This window comes from Phocoena sinus, chromosome 7 (genome assembly GCF_008692025.1).
Source record: "Phocoena sinus isolate mPhoSin1 chromosome 7, mPhoSin1.pri, whole genome shotgun sequence".
Lineage (NCBI taxonomy): Eukaryota > Metazoa > Chordata > Mammalia > Artiodactyla > Phocoenidae > Phocoena > Phocoena sinus.
Window position 1 is genome coordinate 83,003,220 of NC_045769.1, and position 16,436 is coordinate 83,019,655.

General features: G+C 36.4%; 1 protein-coding gene across 4 annotated transcripts in view; it reads right to left on the reverse strand.

The window, feature by feature from the left end:
• The window catches only part of MBD5 (methyl-CpG binding domain protein 5), a 154,892-nt gene extending 144,084 nt beyond the window's left edge, over window positions 1-10,808 (reverse strand). For 3 of the 4 annotated variants that reach the window (XM_032637477.1, XM_032637481.1, XM_032637475.1), the window contains exons 1-2: window positions 10,776-10,808; window positions 246-367 (exon numbers count right to left, since the gene is read on the reverse strand). The gene's annotated coding sequence lies outside the window, so the exon portion shown is untranslated. Of the gene's footprint in view, window positions 1-245; window positions 368-3,151; window positions 3,271-10,775 lie in introns of those variants that run through there. The other variant, XM_032637476.1, reaches the window with a different exon arrangement.
• Between the last annotated feature and the right edge of the window lie 5,628 nt (window positions 10,809-16,436).

Here is a 16,436-nt window from a genome sequence, read left to right on the forward strand (position 1 = left end):
CTATTTCGAGAAGTCCAGCATTTTATTTATTTTTTGAATTTTAGAATTTTATTTATTTTTTTATACAGCAGGTTCTTATTAGTTATCCATTTTATACATATTAGTGTATATATGTCAATCCCAATCTCCCAATTGGCATTTTAATCTATAGATGTCAGATGTTTTTCATATTCAATAAATATTAAGTTCACAGACAAGAAAACTATAATTATATGAAGAATTCATGCAGAGAAAACAACTCCTACCTTCTGCAGAGAAACTGATAAAAACATAACATGTGCTGTGAGACCCAGCAGCGTAATGGAGGCAGTAAATCTCTAGATGCTCTATGCCTTTACGAGTCCCTATAAAGGAGTACCTCTTCTCTCTGTAACAGAAATAACATAGACACACACATTTATTTAAAGGAATGTAAATTATCCTTAAGTACACACTGGAGCTATATAGGCTGCTGCCTGTTTTCAAGTGGGGTCTCACAGAAAAACAGTTGGAAATATTACCACTTTTTAAAAAAAATAAATTTATTTATTTATTTTTGGCTGCATTGGGTCTTTGTTGCTGTGTGCAAGCTTTCTCTAGTTGCGGTGCACGGGGGCTACCCTTCATTGCGGTACGTGGGCTTCTCATTGTGGTGGCTTCTCTTTTTGCAGATCATGGGCTCTAGGCGCGTAGGCTTCGGTAGTTGTGGCAAGCGGGCTCAGTAGTTGTGGTTCGTGGGCTCTAGAGCACAGGCTCAGTAGTTGTGGAGGATGGGCTTAGCTGCTCTGCAGCATGTGGGATCTTCACGGACCAGGGATCAAAGCCGTGTCCCCTGAATTGGCAGGCGGATTCTTAACCTCTGTGCCACCAGGGAAGTCCTATTTTTTTTTTTAATTTACCATTTTAACCATTTTGTTTATTTACTTTTGACTGTATTGGGTCTTAGTTGTGGCATGAGGGACCTTTGTTGTGCCATGTGGGCTTCTTAGTTGCGGCATGCATGCGGGATCTAGTTCCCCGACCAGGGACTGCATCCACGCCCTCTGCATTGGAAGCGTGGAGTCTTAACCAGTGGACCACCAGGGAAGTCCCCCATTACCACTTATTTGTTATATGACCTTGGGAACATTACTCATCCTCTCTGTGCCTTAGTTTCCTCATCTGTAAATAGGGATAATAACAGTACCCAAGTAGAAGGGTTATTATAAAGATTAATATTCATAAAGTACAACAGTGTCAGATACAATAACAATAGTGTATGCCATATATGTGGTTTTTAAAGATAAATACCTGAGTGGGGTTGATTATATTAATAGAGACTCTTCACAGAGCATATTACTTTCAGTGATATTTTACTTCTGTTAACATCTCAAGTAATTCTCACTTCAGTGCTATGAATGGATATTATTACCACCTGGCCCTCCGCTTTGCAAATCAGATTTTTATCAGAGCTCCCCAAACTGTTACAAACTCACAAGAACTGATAAATTTAAAAAGGCAACTTTTTGTTGTTCCAAAATGATAGCAAATGGACTGGATATAATACTATTTCCTGCTACCTGGTCTATTTAAGTAGAAACCACTTAGAAACTACCTGTTTAGTGTAAAGTTAAAGCAAGTAGAATTGAAAAACTCAAACTGGATCTTCCATCAAACCATAATAGTGTACTTTTCTACTGTGTTACTAATCTCCTCTTACACTTGATATGATACCTTGAGAAAGCACAACATCACCAGTGGAATATTCTTGCCAAGAATGTTTAATCTCAATCTAATAATCAAAAAAAAAAATCAGAAAAATCTAAATTAAGGGACATCTTGCAAACAATTTGCCCAGACTTTTAAAACATGTCAACAACATGACACAGGAAGGCTGGGAATTTTTCTTTTTTTAAGTTTAAAGGAGATTAAATGGATATGACAACTGAATACAATGCATGATCCTTGACTGGATCTTGGAATCAGGGGGAAAAAAGACAGCTATAATTACTGAACAGTTGGGACAGACTTTAAAAACAGACTTTAAAAATCCCTATTAGTTAATACATTTAAAATTAGGTGGATTATTCCTGTAAATAAAAATTATTCATTCATGCATTTATATGCATCATAATTAATTAAACATCTATTCAGTGTGATAGGCCTGCAGATAATAAAAATTCTTACAAGTAACAGACCTTAAAATACAGTCTTAGCCTGGCCAAAGAGGTCAGGTGAAGGGTAGTGCGGACCCCTCTATCTTAGTCTGGCAAGTTAGCAAAGTGGCTAAACCACCATCTGATATATTTGGGACTCAGGCCATCTTCCTACTGAAGTGTTTTCCCTTCTAATGAAGGGGAAAAATTCAGAATGTTGGAGCAGGCTGCTGCTTCATGCAGCCTTCAATAAAGTTCTACAAGAAAGAGTGGCACATCAGGAAGCAGAGAAGGGAAAAAAAGATAGCTTTGCCAAAAGAGCTACTTTCTGTCTGTGGATGAGAATCAGATGATCTGGAGCTTGGCAGGACTGAAGAAGCCAAATTATAAATGTTTTATAATTATCTTTTATTTATTTTTGAATAGGTTATTTGCATGATATAGAATTTGAGAGATATAAAAAGGCAGTGAAAAATTTCCCATCCAGTCTTGTCCCCCAGACATCTATTTTCCCTCCCCAGAGGCAATCCCTGCTACCGCTCATGTATTCTTCCAGAAATGTTTAATGCATTGCCATATCTATACATGTATTTACAGAAATGGAGCAGGTTATACACTCTGTTCTATACCTTCCTTTCTTTATGTAATATGTTTTGTCAATTGATCACTTCAGTACATAGAGAGCTGCATTATTATATATTATTTTCATAAAGCTTATACTGTAAAAACTACAGAGTAGAGAAGAACGCAAGACGATACAACAGGTGTTTTCCCATGGAAAGGAAAAAAAATACTGTCCACCAGACAAAAAAGAGCGTCGAGGTATCTGAGGGTAGAGTACTGAAGATGACGACTGAGAAAGGTAGCTGGGAGGATTTGTCTGAAGACATCTTTGGATTCAGAGAGTACCAGTGCATTGTGGCAGAACATCTGAAAAGTTACTGAAGCCTTTGCCATGAGAGGGGTGCAAAATTGGCTAAGACTGATCTGGCAGATATTAAGGAGACTGGGGTTTGAGGAAACAGGGTGAAGAGTACCTGGTCCTCACAACTGGAGACCACAGCAAGAACCGCAGCAGTAGTCTAAGTATATGACGTCCAGAGGCCCAGCAAGAGGAAACACATCTCAGCGGATGACGGCACATGGTGCCCAAATGCCAAGGGCCCTGAGTAACTCAGCAGAGACCAGCAAGCAGAGAGAAGAATGTGGAAGCCCATGCTTATCCGCTAATATCAGGACGATATGAGTCTCCCCAGGAACTTGGGGAAGAGCAGAAGGGAAGGAGAGGATAAGAAGAATCTTAGTTTAAAGCCTAAATTGACTCGATTTTAACTCAGAAGTGACCAAGTTACTACCAGCTGGTAAGATTAAGTTTTCCTTTATCTATGGAAGTGATGGGGTGGGGGGACCAGGAGAAGAGGTTTGTGAGTTAATCCTGTTCACACATAGGCAAACGGTATTTTACACCTACATAGCTCATAAGGCTGTTACAAGGATTCAATGAAATGGTTGTGTGAAAATGTACAAAGAATAAATGGTGTGATTTTCTGGTTACAATTTTTTTTTATATCTTTATTGGAGTATAATTGCTTTACAATGTTGCATTAGTTTCTGCTGGTTACAGTTTTTGATAGCAACCTTTCTGTGACTTCCCCCCAAGTTCTGGGGAAGTTTACGGTGGTCCTATATTTCCAAATTTTATTATACACGGCCACTTCCAAAGAGTATTAGCTTTGAAGTAAGTGAATCCTCAGTTCAAATTCTACCTCTGTCACCCACTAGCTATAAGAATCTGGGGAAGTAACTTAACTTCTCTGAGTCTCTGAATCTTTATTCATAAAACATAGTGTGACAATCAAAAATTATGTTATACTGTATTAAGTGAAATAATGAAATGTACACACGACACTGTCTTTAATAACCAAAAATCACTGTATACATATATTAAGTAAGATAATGAAACAAACAATTACTTCCTCTAAAGGTTAAACAATGTTGCCCAGTTTTTGATTTGGAAATTTTGATAATCTTGTCCATGTCCTGACTCTAATATATTGAGCTCTGTAATATATGGCTCTTAGTTATTGTTCCCAGGGCAATGGAGTACTAAACATCCCCACACACTGTGAAGAAAGCAGGCCTGTGTCATAATAAAAGCATTCAATATAAAATATATGATACATAACCAGCAATCTCTTCAAGTCTTACTCTGAGACTGAGTATAGGAATTGGATATGGTAATTTCCCATTTTCTTAAAATAGAAATTATCTTTTTGAAAAAGATATTTAAAAAAAAGGTATTTATGTCAAATCTAACACATGTTAGAAAGAAAAACTACTCAGTAGATAATAATGTTGATTTCTGGTTAAAGATGGTAGATTGAACATATACTTAATTCCATCCCCTTTCAAAACCACATTAAAATACAATATAATATTAAATATTTCATTAAAAAGCATGAAACAAGAAAGAAAAAGAGAATGAGGGATGAATGACAGTACCAAAATTTGGAAACTAGACAGCAGAAGGACTACAGCTAACTGACTTAGCAAATCCAAACAAACTAAATCTTAAACTAGTAGGAGATAAAGCCAGGAAAAAGTTTTATTTGCATTACAGTTTCCAAGAAACTTAGTAATTGGTAGCACCCAGACTTATGGAAGTAGTTTAAAGGTAGAAATAAGAGCAAGGCTGGTTGGAAGTCTGTTTAAGAATTAGTCTCTTGCATTCCCTCTCTACCATCTGCAACTGGACAAGTACCCCTCCCTCTATCATCCTAGCCAAAGACAATGTTTATTCTTTGGAGTGGTAAAACAGAAGGTTCCCAAACTGGGAAATTTGGAGAATTCTGGTCAGCAGAGTACTCTACTGAAAACAGAACTGAATGAAATTTTATACTTTGAATATGACATCCCAAGTCCTCTTCTACTTAGTTTGTAAAATGCTAGTAGCGCATCTTATAACCTCTAGGTAGGAGAGTGAAAGATTCTTCTTTGGAGAATCTAACTGGATTAAAGAGAATCTAACTGGATTAAAAACTGGATTAAAGTTCTCAATAAATTGACACTGGGAGTTCCTGAACAAAACAGCATAGTCAGATCTATGGAATGCACAGTCATCAAGCCCCAATTATGTATTATCCAGATATCCCCCTTTCTTTAAACATGAGCAGTGGGAAATTAATGGATTAAATGTGAAGCTGAAAAAAAATCAAGAAGTAGAAATATAATCATTTATTTAGATATTCTTCTTCATAAACACCAAAAGAAACACCTAGAAAGAACCGAAAGTGATTGCTTCTGGTAATTGGAAAAATGGTGAAAAGAGGTGTAGAACAGGAAACTGCTAATTTCTTTTAAAAATAAGTCTTGTAGGACTACTTGATTTTTTAAACTATGTGCATGTGTAACTTTGATAAATATAGAACAGTATAAAATTAACATTAACAATGATCTGTAGGAACTTAGCAATTCAAATTTAAATTCTTAAATGTGGCTGCGTATGAACTGCTGTACTGTCCAACCTTAAAGGGTAAGTTTCTAGAAAACAGGTGTTACACCAGACAAATATCTGCTATGGCAGCCAGCACATGGCAGGTAACTAAACATTGCTACTTTAACTGGTAACAATGAAAAACAAAAACAGGCACTGTGGTGGGTTCTAGACCTCCTGGGCTCAAATCTTGACTCTAACCCTTTCTAGTTATATAGTCTTGGACAAGATATTAAATCTCTTTTTGTTTATGCTTCCTTATCTGTAAAATCCTCATTTCATAGGAATGTTGTGAATGTTAACATATATTATAGGAAGAGTGTTTAGCACGGTGCCTGAAGCATAAGGAATGGTTAATAAATGCTAGCTATTTTAATTTTTATCCCCAAATCCTAACTCTGGATGTTAAGGATCATGTCTACTGTACCTCCTACTACTCCCTTGCACAGACCTCACGACATTTTATTTCCCACAAATGTCTTGTTCAACAACTCTAACCCTAATCATCACCCTAAAATCAATATTGCCTGGTTCACTTCAAAACACAAACTAGAAATAAATACCTGGAACCACCTCTTTTGTCTTATCCATTCTTACTTTCCTTTTCCTTTAAGGCAGCCTGGAGCAGAATTTGTAAGCAGAGGACCTAAGTTTGGGCAGATCATTTAGCCTCTCTGACTATCCATTTTCTCATCTGTTAAGAGATGATAATACCTGCTGGAGTGGATACTTGAAGTTTGTCTCTCCACCATGCTTTCCTGCTATTTCTGCTAACTGTATACCAATTTTCCTTTTGACAACTCACCCGTTAGACAGCTTTAGAGGTGGGCCTAACTGCCAAAGCCAGTCTGCATAGCCCCCTATCCCTCTGTCCACAGTGAGGTTTCCAAGGATGGATACTTAATCAGATCAGGACCACTGACACTCAAAACTGTCAGTGACACCAAGTGTGGAGCTGACAATGAAGCCAATTCAGGGGATAAGAACTGCGAGCCTCAGATTAGTCTTTCTGGAGACCATTCTATCCTATAAACCACAATATCTCCTTTTAGCCTAAGCTTGTGTGTGTGGAGTGGGGAGGGAGGGAGGGGAGGGGGAGGGGGAGGGGAGGGCAGAAAGGGCAAGTGTTCTTCAGCTAAATGAGTCTTAACTCCTATCAACCATGTAAGTATTATCTCTATTGTTTCTAAGATGAACTGGGATAATAAATATAAAAATCTTGGATAAACGTAAAAGAGTATGCAAATGTTAATTGTTAAAAACTGTAATAACACAAGCCCAATTTCTTCACAAAGTATACTATCCTTGTAATAGTTATAACTTATTTTCACAAAAATCAAAGTACCTTATTAAAAATCTGGACATGATGGATAGTATTTGTGAATATATATTTTGCATAAAAAATATAAGAATGCCCAATTGTCCAAATTATTCCAGGTCATGCATGTGACAGCAGCTCAGACGGCTTCCTTATCTACCAGATTTAAAAGGTTAGGCTAGTACACCCCAAATCTCTATTTTACCCTTTGATATTTAAAGTTGTATGCTCCATAAACCTGTTTGAATCCTTTTGAAAATATGTATTCTGTACTAATTACTTACAAGTGAATCTTATCAGACTTAATTAGTAAAGTCTAGAGTAGTACAATTATTTTATTATTTATAAGTAAAACACAAATTAAAGAGAAATTGAAAAATGGTACCTAGTCCCTATAAAAGCTGATTTTATAAATGTATAAAATAAAATACTCTGAATTCAGAATAAAAATTAGAAATAAATGATATCCCAAGTGACCTCAAAGGGTATAAAAAGGCATTTGTTTTCTTAAATAGATCCATCTCTTCATGTCTACAGGATTAATATGACTGACAATTCTTTTCTTTCTGGCTAAAGCAAAATTAACTTTAGCTCAACTCCTATTTAATTTCTCAGAAACGAAATAAGTGCAATTGAAATAAATGCTGCTTTACAGTATTTGCTTCATCTGATATCTCCGAGGTCTTATCTCTAGATTACGCTCCTTTAGGTAAAGGATCAGATAATCAGGTAATAAGGATGACTTTGGTCTCATCTTCCATTATCAATACCTAATGATAACAATGAATATAATAATGAGAAAATCATGAGCATGAATGTATACATTTTTTTTCATGATGGAAAATATCCAATACAAAATGAAAATAAAAAAACTGGGCTGTAATGGCATTTTTTTAAAGAAAGAAAATGATGAGATAAGAATGCTATTCTTTAATTAAAAACAAGTTATAATATCAGGGTCACTGGTAAAAGTTTAATACCAATTAAAAATAGTATTAGACAGATAATTAGTCAGGAAACATAATAAAATGCTTAAATTCCAGTCCAACAAAACCAACAACTCTTCTTAATAAACTGGACTATGAAGAATGTGGTATTTTAATAAATATACTTTAAGTCACTTTTGTCCTTCAAAATGGTTATCTTCGGAGGCTGTAAACAAGCCCAGAAATGCCAGAATTGTGAAAATATTTCTGGAATTTCTCTTTTGTAATTGCCTCTACAGTTAACTTTTGTATGACACAAGATCCCTTGTTGTTTCTGACCCCAAAAGGCATACATAACTTTTGACCCACTAAGCTTAGTTTGACATGACATTTAGTTGGCTTAAGAATTCAGATGAAACTAGTAATGTGCATGCAAAATAGTATGTTAAGGAACAAAAGCAATTCCATAAATATTTTGTGCAAAGGCAGTATCCATGGAGTAAGTCTACAGTTTCCAAAAGTGCTTCTGAGAGTCAAAAAACAATAAAGATTTTAAAATGTTGTTGCCTTCCCTATAACTATGTCTTAAATTAAGAATAAAATAGCAGTCTGAATATGCAGACATAAACTATCAAATTTCAGATTGTAAGCATAAATTTTTTTTAAATTGCAGCTTCTAAAAATTAATTCAATCTAACAAACATTTATTGAATGTATTCTATTTATCTATAGGAGTGCTATAGGTACAATAGAAAACAGCAAAATAAGTAATATACAGGCCAGGTGTTCAGAGCAATTATAAGCTAAGTGGAAGAGAAAGTTACGTACAATAACCAGTACAACATTCTACTTCAGTTCTAGACTTAAACATTCTAAATAAAGCTAAAATCTTAGTTATATAAGCTAATTTACATTCAAACGTTTTAGTCCATAGTTTCTCATGTCATTCCTTTTACCACTAGCATTGTGTACCATTATAAATACATATCACATCACATTGTATAAATTTATTTATCCTCAGCTGGTCTATGAGCTCCTCCACATGAACTAGAGGTCATGGCACAACATCTACTGTAATGTACATGAACAACAACTGTGTGAATCCTAAGGCAGGAAGTTAAATTACTGAAAGAAAGGCGAAGCGGTATGAGAAAATCAGAAAAGGAATGGTTTTAATTCCCACTGGAGAAAGCTTCAAAAACAAGGGAGCATTTAAAGAAAACTGAGATCTTAATATACAGAAACATAACAAGAGAGGATTATGGGCAGATGGAACAGGAAGAGTTTGCAAAACTATGAAGGTAAGGAAGGTACTGGGTATGCTTTACAATATTCATAATCCAGTATCACTGGAATTCCAAGCTTTTGTGATTGATTAATAGATGTATTAACTATAGGAGGGGTACTGGGAATAACACTTAGACAAATTAGCAGCAATCTGAGTGGGTCATCTTTCCCAGACCTGTACTACCGGGGGACCAACAGTACACGTCTATCAAAATGGTGCCACAAAAAATGGCCTTTGAAAATCTACTCTTATGTCTGAACACAATTCAGATGTCTATATTATTTTAGAATAATGTAGAGCACTCCTTACCAAATGGCATTTCATGGAATAATGCACTCTTAGAGAAATGCGAACATTTGCAGAACCCAGTTCAATTCAGTATATTTTCCCAAATAATTTGACCATGGAACATTTCTGTCATAAAATTCCTGTTAACATCTCAGTTTAGAAAATATTATTGTAATTTCCCTATTTTTAATATATAAGGTATCACTATACTTTAACTTAAAATTTGAGTCATCAAATGGGTCTATTTCATGCATTATGATGTTATAGTACTACTGGGAACAACTCCTAAATATCCACCAATTTGGTAGCAAACAGAGGGTATGAGACAGTATCATAATAAGAAATTATCAATATAAATTTACTTCATCTTATATACCCAAACCTACATGGATTATTTAATAGTTTATGGTGAATTAATCATAGCCTACAGTGAAATTTAGTCAGATAAACATAAGGTTTGATTTAGCTATATCTCCTTGAAAAATATAAAGAAACTGGAAACAAGATGAATGTCTTCAAATAGGGGAATAGTTAAAAAAAATTTGGTACCTCCATACTACACAATATTGCAGTCATTAAAAAACTAAATTAGAGCTATTTCTACAAAGCACCGTAGAGTGAGAAATGCAAGGTGCAGGTGTGTGTGTGTGTGTGTAATCCCATCCTTTAAAGCAATGAACAATTCCTCTCTCTATATGTGTCTATATATATATATGTGTGTACACATTGAGTATATGGAGGATATATATAGATTAAGAAAAAAGACTGCATAAAAATATGATAATAATTTTACTGGTATATAAAATAAAAATAAGATCTAAGAAAATGAAGAATATTAAAACCTAGAGAAATTACATCAAAGTTGATTAAAACTAATACAATAAATCTTTCCTATTTGATTTCTTTGATGAATTCCCATTAATTATGGTAGGGGCTGGGGCAGGTGAGATGTACATTTTGTAGCATGAGTTATATATTCTTTCATGGTTTGATTCCTACTTTTCTCACATTCCCAGTATATACTCTACATTCCAGCTATAGTAAACAACCTAGCATTTACTGGGATACTCTGTGCTACTTCATAATTCTGTGCCTTTGTACACACCGTGTCCACTGCCCGAAATGTCCTTTTTTTTTTGCTTCTCTGCATGTTGAACTCTTAAAAAGTTTATGTGTAAGACTTAGTCAAACAAAATATTAAAAATGCAACCTGTTGTATAATAAGCATTGAGTAAGTATTACAGGAATTCAAAGTCCTGACTGGAGTAGTCAGGAAAAGCTAGTAAATGAATTAGGTCTTGAAAGATTAGCACTTTAACAGAAGTGAGGAGAGAGGGTACAGGCATACCTCGGAGATACTGTAGGTTCAGTTCCAGACCACTGCAATAAAGCAAATATTATTCTCAAAAAGCAACTCACACAAATTTTTTGGTTTCCCAGTGCATATAAAAGTTATGTTTACCCTCTACTGTTGTCTATTAATTGTGCAATAGCATTATGTCTAAAAAACGGTGTACATACCTTAATTTAAAAACTTTATTGCTAAAAAATGCTAACAAACATCTGAGCCTTCAGTGAGTCATAATCTTTTCCCTGGTGGAAGGTCCTGCCTCGATGTTGATGGCTGCTGACTGATCAGGGTGGTGGGTGCTGAAGGCTGGGGTGGCTGTGGGAATTTCTTAAAATAAGACAACAGTGACGTTTGGTGCATTGATTGACTCTTGCTCTCACAATTTCTCTGTAGCATGCAATGTTGTTTGATAGCATTTTACCCATACCCACAGCGGGACTTCTTTCAAAACTGGACTCAATCTTCTCAAACCCTGCTGCTGCTTTATCAGCTAAGTTACTGTCATTTCAACAACCTTCACAGCATCTTCATTAAGAGTAGATTCCACCTCAAGAAACCACTTTCTTTGCTTATCCTTAAGAAGCAACTCCTCACCTATTCAAGTTTTATCATGAGATTGTAGCAATTCAGCCACATCTTCAGCCTCCACTTCTAATTTTAGTTTTTTGCTGTTTCCACCACATCCACAGTTACTTTCTCCACTGAAATCTTGAACCCCTCAAAGTCATCCATGAGGGTTGCAATCGATTTTTTGTAAACTCCTATTTATGTTGATATTTTGACCTCTTGCCATGAATCACAAATATTCTTAATGGCATTTGGAATGGTGAATCCTTTCCAGAAGGTTTGCAATTTACTTTGCCCAGATCCATCAGAGGAATCACTGTCTATGGCAGCTATAGCCTTATTAAACGTATTTCTTAAAGAATAGGGCTTGAAAGTTGAAATTACTCCTTGATCCATGGACTGCAGAATGGATGTTGTGTTAGCAGGCATGAAAACAACATGAATCTCATTGTACATCTCCATCAAAGCTCTTGGGTGACAGGTACATTGTTAATGAGCAGTAATATTTCAAAAGGAATCTCTTTTCTGAGCAGTAGGTCTCATCAGTGGGCTTAAAATATTCAGTAAACTATGTTGTCAACAGATGTGCTGTCTCCCAGGCTTTGTTGTTCCATTTATAGAGCACAGGCAGAGTAGATTTAGCATAATTCTTAAGGGCCCTAGGATTTTCAGAATGCTAAATGATCACTGGCTTCAACTTCATCAGCTGCATTAGCCCCAACAAGAGAGACAGCCTATCCTTTGATGCTTTGAAGCCAGGCACTGAATTCTCCTCTCTACCTATGAAAGTCCTAGACGGCATCTTCTTCCAACATAGGGCTATACTGAAAATCTGTTGTATAGTGTACCAATCTTCAATATCTTTTTTTTTTAACATCTTTATTGGAATATAATTGCTTTACAATGGTCTGTTAGTTTCTGCTGTATAACAAAGTGAATCAGCTATACATATACATATACATATATCCCCATAGCTCCTCCCTCTTGCATCTCCCTCCCATCCTCCCTATCCCACCCTTCTAGGTGGTCACAAAGTGCCAAGCTGATCTCCCTGTGCTGTGCAGCTGCTTCCCACTAGCTATCTATTTTACATTTGGTAGTGTATATAAATCCATGCCACTCTCTCACTTCATCCCAGCTCACCATTCCCCCTCCCCGTGTCCTCAAGTCCATTCTCAACGTCTGCATCTTTATTCCTGTCCTGCCCCTAGGTTTTTCATAACCATTTTTTTTTTTTTAGATTCCATATATATGTGTTAGCATACAGTATTTGTTCTTCTCTTTCTTAACCTTCATTATCTTAGCTAGATCTTCTGGGTAACTTGCTGCTGCTTCTACATCAGCACTTGCTGCTTTACCTTGCACTTTGATGCTATGGAGATGGCTTCTTTTCTTAAACCTCATGAACCAACCTCTGCTAACTTAAAATTTTTTTTTTTTGCAGCGTCCTCAACTCTCTCAGCCTTCACAGAAATGAAGAGCATTAAGGCCTTACTCTGGATTAGGCTTTGGCTTAAGAGAATGTTGTGGCTGGTTTGATCTTCTATCCAAGATCACTAAAACTTTCTTCATATCAGCAATAAGGCTGTTTTGCTTTCTTGTCATTCATATGTTCACTGGACTCACACTTTTAATTTCCTTTAAGAACTCTTCCTTTGCATTCGCAACTTGGCTAACTGTCTGGCACAAGAGGCCTAGCTTTCAACCTGTTTTAACTTTCTACATGCCTTGCTCACTGAGCTTAATAATTTCTAGCTTTTGATTTAAAGGGAGAGATGTGCAACTCTTCCTTTCACTTGAACACTTAGGGGCCACTGTAGGGTTATTAGTTGGGCTAATTTCAATATTGTTTTGTCTCAGGGAACAGGGAGACCCAAGGAGAGGGAGAGAGATGGGGGAACAGCCAGTTAGTGAAGCAGTCAGAACACACACAATACTGATTGAGTTCCATATCTTATATGGGTGTGGTTCCTGGTGCCCCAAAACAATTACACCAGTAACATCAAAGATCACTGATTACAGATCACCATAACAAATACAATAATAATTAAAAAGTTTGAAATATTGCAAGAATTACTACCGAAACTCGACACAGAGACATGAAGTGAGCAAATGCTGTTGGAAAAATGGCGCTAAAAGACTTGCTTAACGCAGGGTTGCCACAAACGTTCAATATGTAAAAAATGTAATATCTGTGAAGTGCAATAAAGCAAAGTCCAATAAAATGAGGTATGCCTATATTACAAAGCGGGGAGAAAGGACAAAAGCCAAGATATATAGGTGGTATACAGTACATGACATCTTTAGGAGGGTATGTGGTAAATACTTATGGATGGGTAGATGGATTTATCAGAGGATTAATACAGGGAAACAGCAAGTTATAAGATGGGAAGGTTGGAATATGGCCAGATAACTTAGACTCTAAAATATGAAGCAGGGCTTCCCTGATGGCTCAGTGGTTAAGAATCTGCCTGCCAATGCAGGGGACATGGGTTCCATCCCTGGTCTGGGAAGATCCCACATGCTGTGGAGCAACTAAGCCAGTGCGCCACAACTACTGAACCCGAGTTCTAGAGCCCGTGAGCCACAATTACATAAGCCTGTGTGCCTAGAGCCCATGCTCCGCAACAAGAGAAGCCACCGCAATGAGAAGCCCACGCACCACAACGAAGAGTAGCCCCCCGCTCTCCACAACTAGAGAAAGCCCGTGCACAGCAACAAAGACCCAACGCAGCCATAAATAAATAAGAAGCAAAGGCACCTAAAATCTATCCTGAATACCCAGGCTCTTCAAATAGGAGAATGCAAACCTCATGTGACATTAGAAGGCCCAGAATAAATATAAAGCATCTTTCTGGCTCATCAATTTTATTTGAAAATTTGCAGAATTAAGTAATTTAAATTTTAATTTAAATCACTATTTTAAAACATTTATTTTAAGTTTAATACATTATTTTTATATTAAAACAAACAGATGTACTATGGAGTGGGATGTAAAATTTGTGCAAATTTTTCAGATAAAACAGGAAACTTCCAAGAAATACTGAGCTTGTGGTGAGCTATGCTACCAGATCCTAGTGGGTGCTCTCATTTACATCCTTTCCTGGCAGTGGAAATATAGTCATTAAAGCAATTTGAGCAAGGTAGTAACAGGACTGAAGTGATGATTTACTTGTATTAATCTAGCAGCAGGATGCAGGCTGGCCTAGAAATGGGGGAGAAGATTAGAAATCTGTATCCTAGCTAAAGAACTATTGCAACAGTCCAGAATAGCAGCTATTAGAATGGAAAGAAACTTGACAAGCTCTATTAAGGAACTTAGTATTTCAACTAATATAGCAACTTTGCAGTATATTAGAATTGACTGAATGATACTAGACCTTCTTTATATTGAGAGGCAGTTTACTGTTGGTTAAGTACCAACTCTGGTGCCAGAATTCTTAGGGTTAAATTTCAGCTCAGGCACTTACATGCTGTATAAGTTTTGTACAAACTGTTCTGTATCTCTACTTCCTCATCTGTGTAATGGGACTAATGACAGTACTACCTACTTCACTGTATTGCTGTGAGGACTAAATAAGTTAATATATGTAAAGCACCTAGAACAGTGCCTGGCACAGTAAACACTATTTAAGTGTTAGCTGCCACAATTACTTTAAAAAAAAACTATCTATATTAACCCTCATCTTTCCTGAGATTTTAAGTTCCAAGGAACTAGGGAGATCTACAGTGTGAGTATATCTTCTCTAATTCTGTGATGGCTGTGGAAAAATCCCTGAGTCCTAGAATATCAGCCCACAGATCAATGAGGGCTTTAAAAACATTATAGGTTGAGCCAGTTCATCAGTACATTTTATACCCTGTTGCCCCTTCGTTACCATTAAAAATATTACCATCAAATTCTCTTATAAATTTGATAACGTATTTTAAAAATGTCCACAGCAAGTGTTTTTGGCATCTAGTAAGACTAAATTTATTTGATAGAAGATAATTGTTGATACTAAAAAATGGAGAAAAATGTATATCTGTCTTCTCAGAATGGGCAAACTCCATGATTTGCTATATGTTATGGTATGTTATAGTGCACTAGTAGGTTTTATTAGGTTGGGCCACATAAAATTGTCATATTTAATCATTTTTGACTTACAAAAATGACATTTTCATATGGTTCAGCTTCATATTACCTTAAACGTACTTTGGACAAATAATATATACTTTTATTTTTCTTAAGCAAATTCTACACTTTTCTTTGTTTGTTAAAATAAGCATGAAATGGGACTTCCCTGGTGGTGCAGTGGTTAAGAATCCGCCTGCCAGTGCAGGGCCATGGGTTCGAGCCCTGGTCTGGGAAGATCCCACATGCCACGGAGCAACTAAGCCCGTGTGCCACAACTACTAAGCCTGCGCTCTAGAGCCCACGAGCCACAACTACTAAGCCTGCGTGCCACAACTACTGAAGTCCAGGCGCCTAGAGCCTGTGCTCTGCAACAAGAGAAGCCACTGCAATGAGAAGCCCATGCACCGCAACAGGAGTAGCTCCCCCTTGCAGCAACTAGAGAAAGCCCACATGCAGCAATGAAGACCCAACACAGCCAAAAACAAAACAAAACAAAACAAAAAAACACAGAATGATTTGAACAAAATCAATCTTATGTGAGATACCAGTCTGGAACTTGCAAAACTCCTCTGTCTTGACCTTTAACCTCTGATTCCTCCCCTAGTTTCTGCAGTGCTGTTGTGAGCAGGCTGGCCTTAGAGATATCTCCCTACCAACTTTGCATGTATTAGTCACCAAATGCCTTGCCTTTGTTCTTAATATTGCTTTTTAAAAAATTATTATTGAAGTATAGTTGATTTACAATATTGTGTTAGTTTTAGGTGTACAGCAAAGTGATTCAGTTATATATATATATATATATATATATATATACATATATATACACACACACACATATTTTTCAGATTATTTTCCATTATAGATCATTACAAGATATTGAATATAGTTCCCTGTGTTATACAGTAAATCACTGTTGCTTATCTATTTTACATAGAGTAGTGTGTATCTGTTAGTTCCATGCTCCTAATTTATCC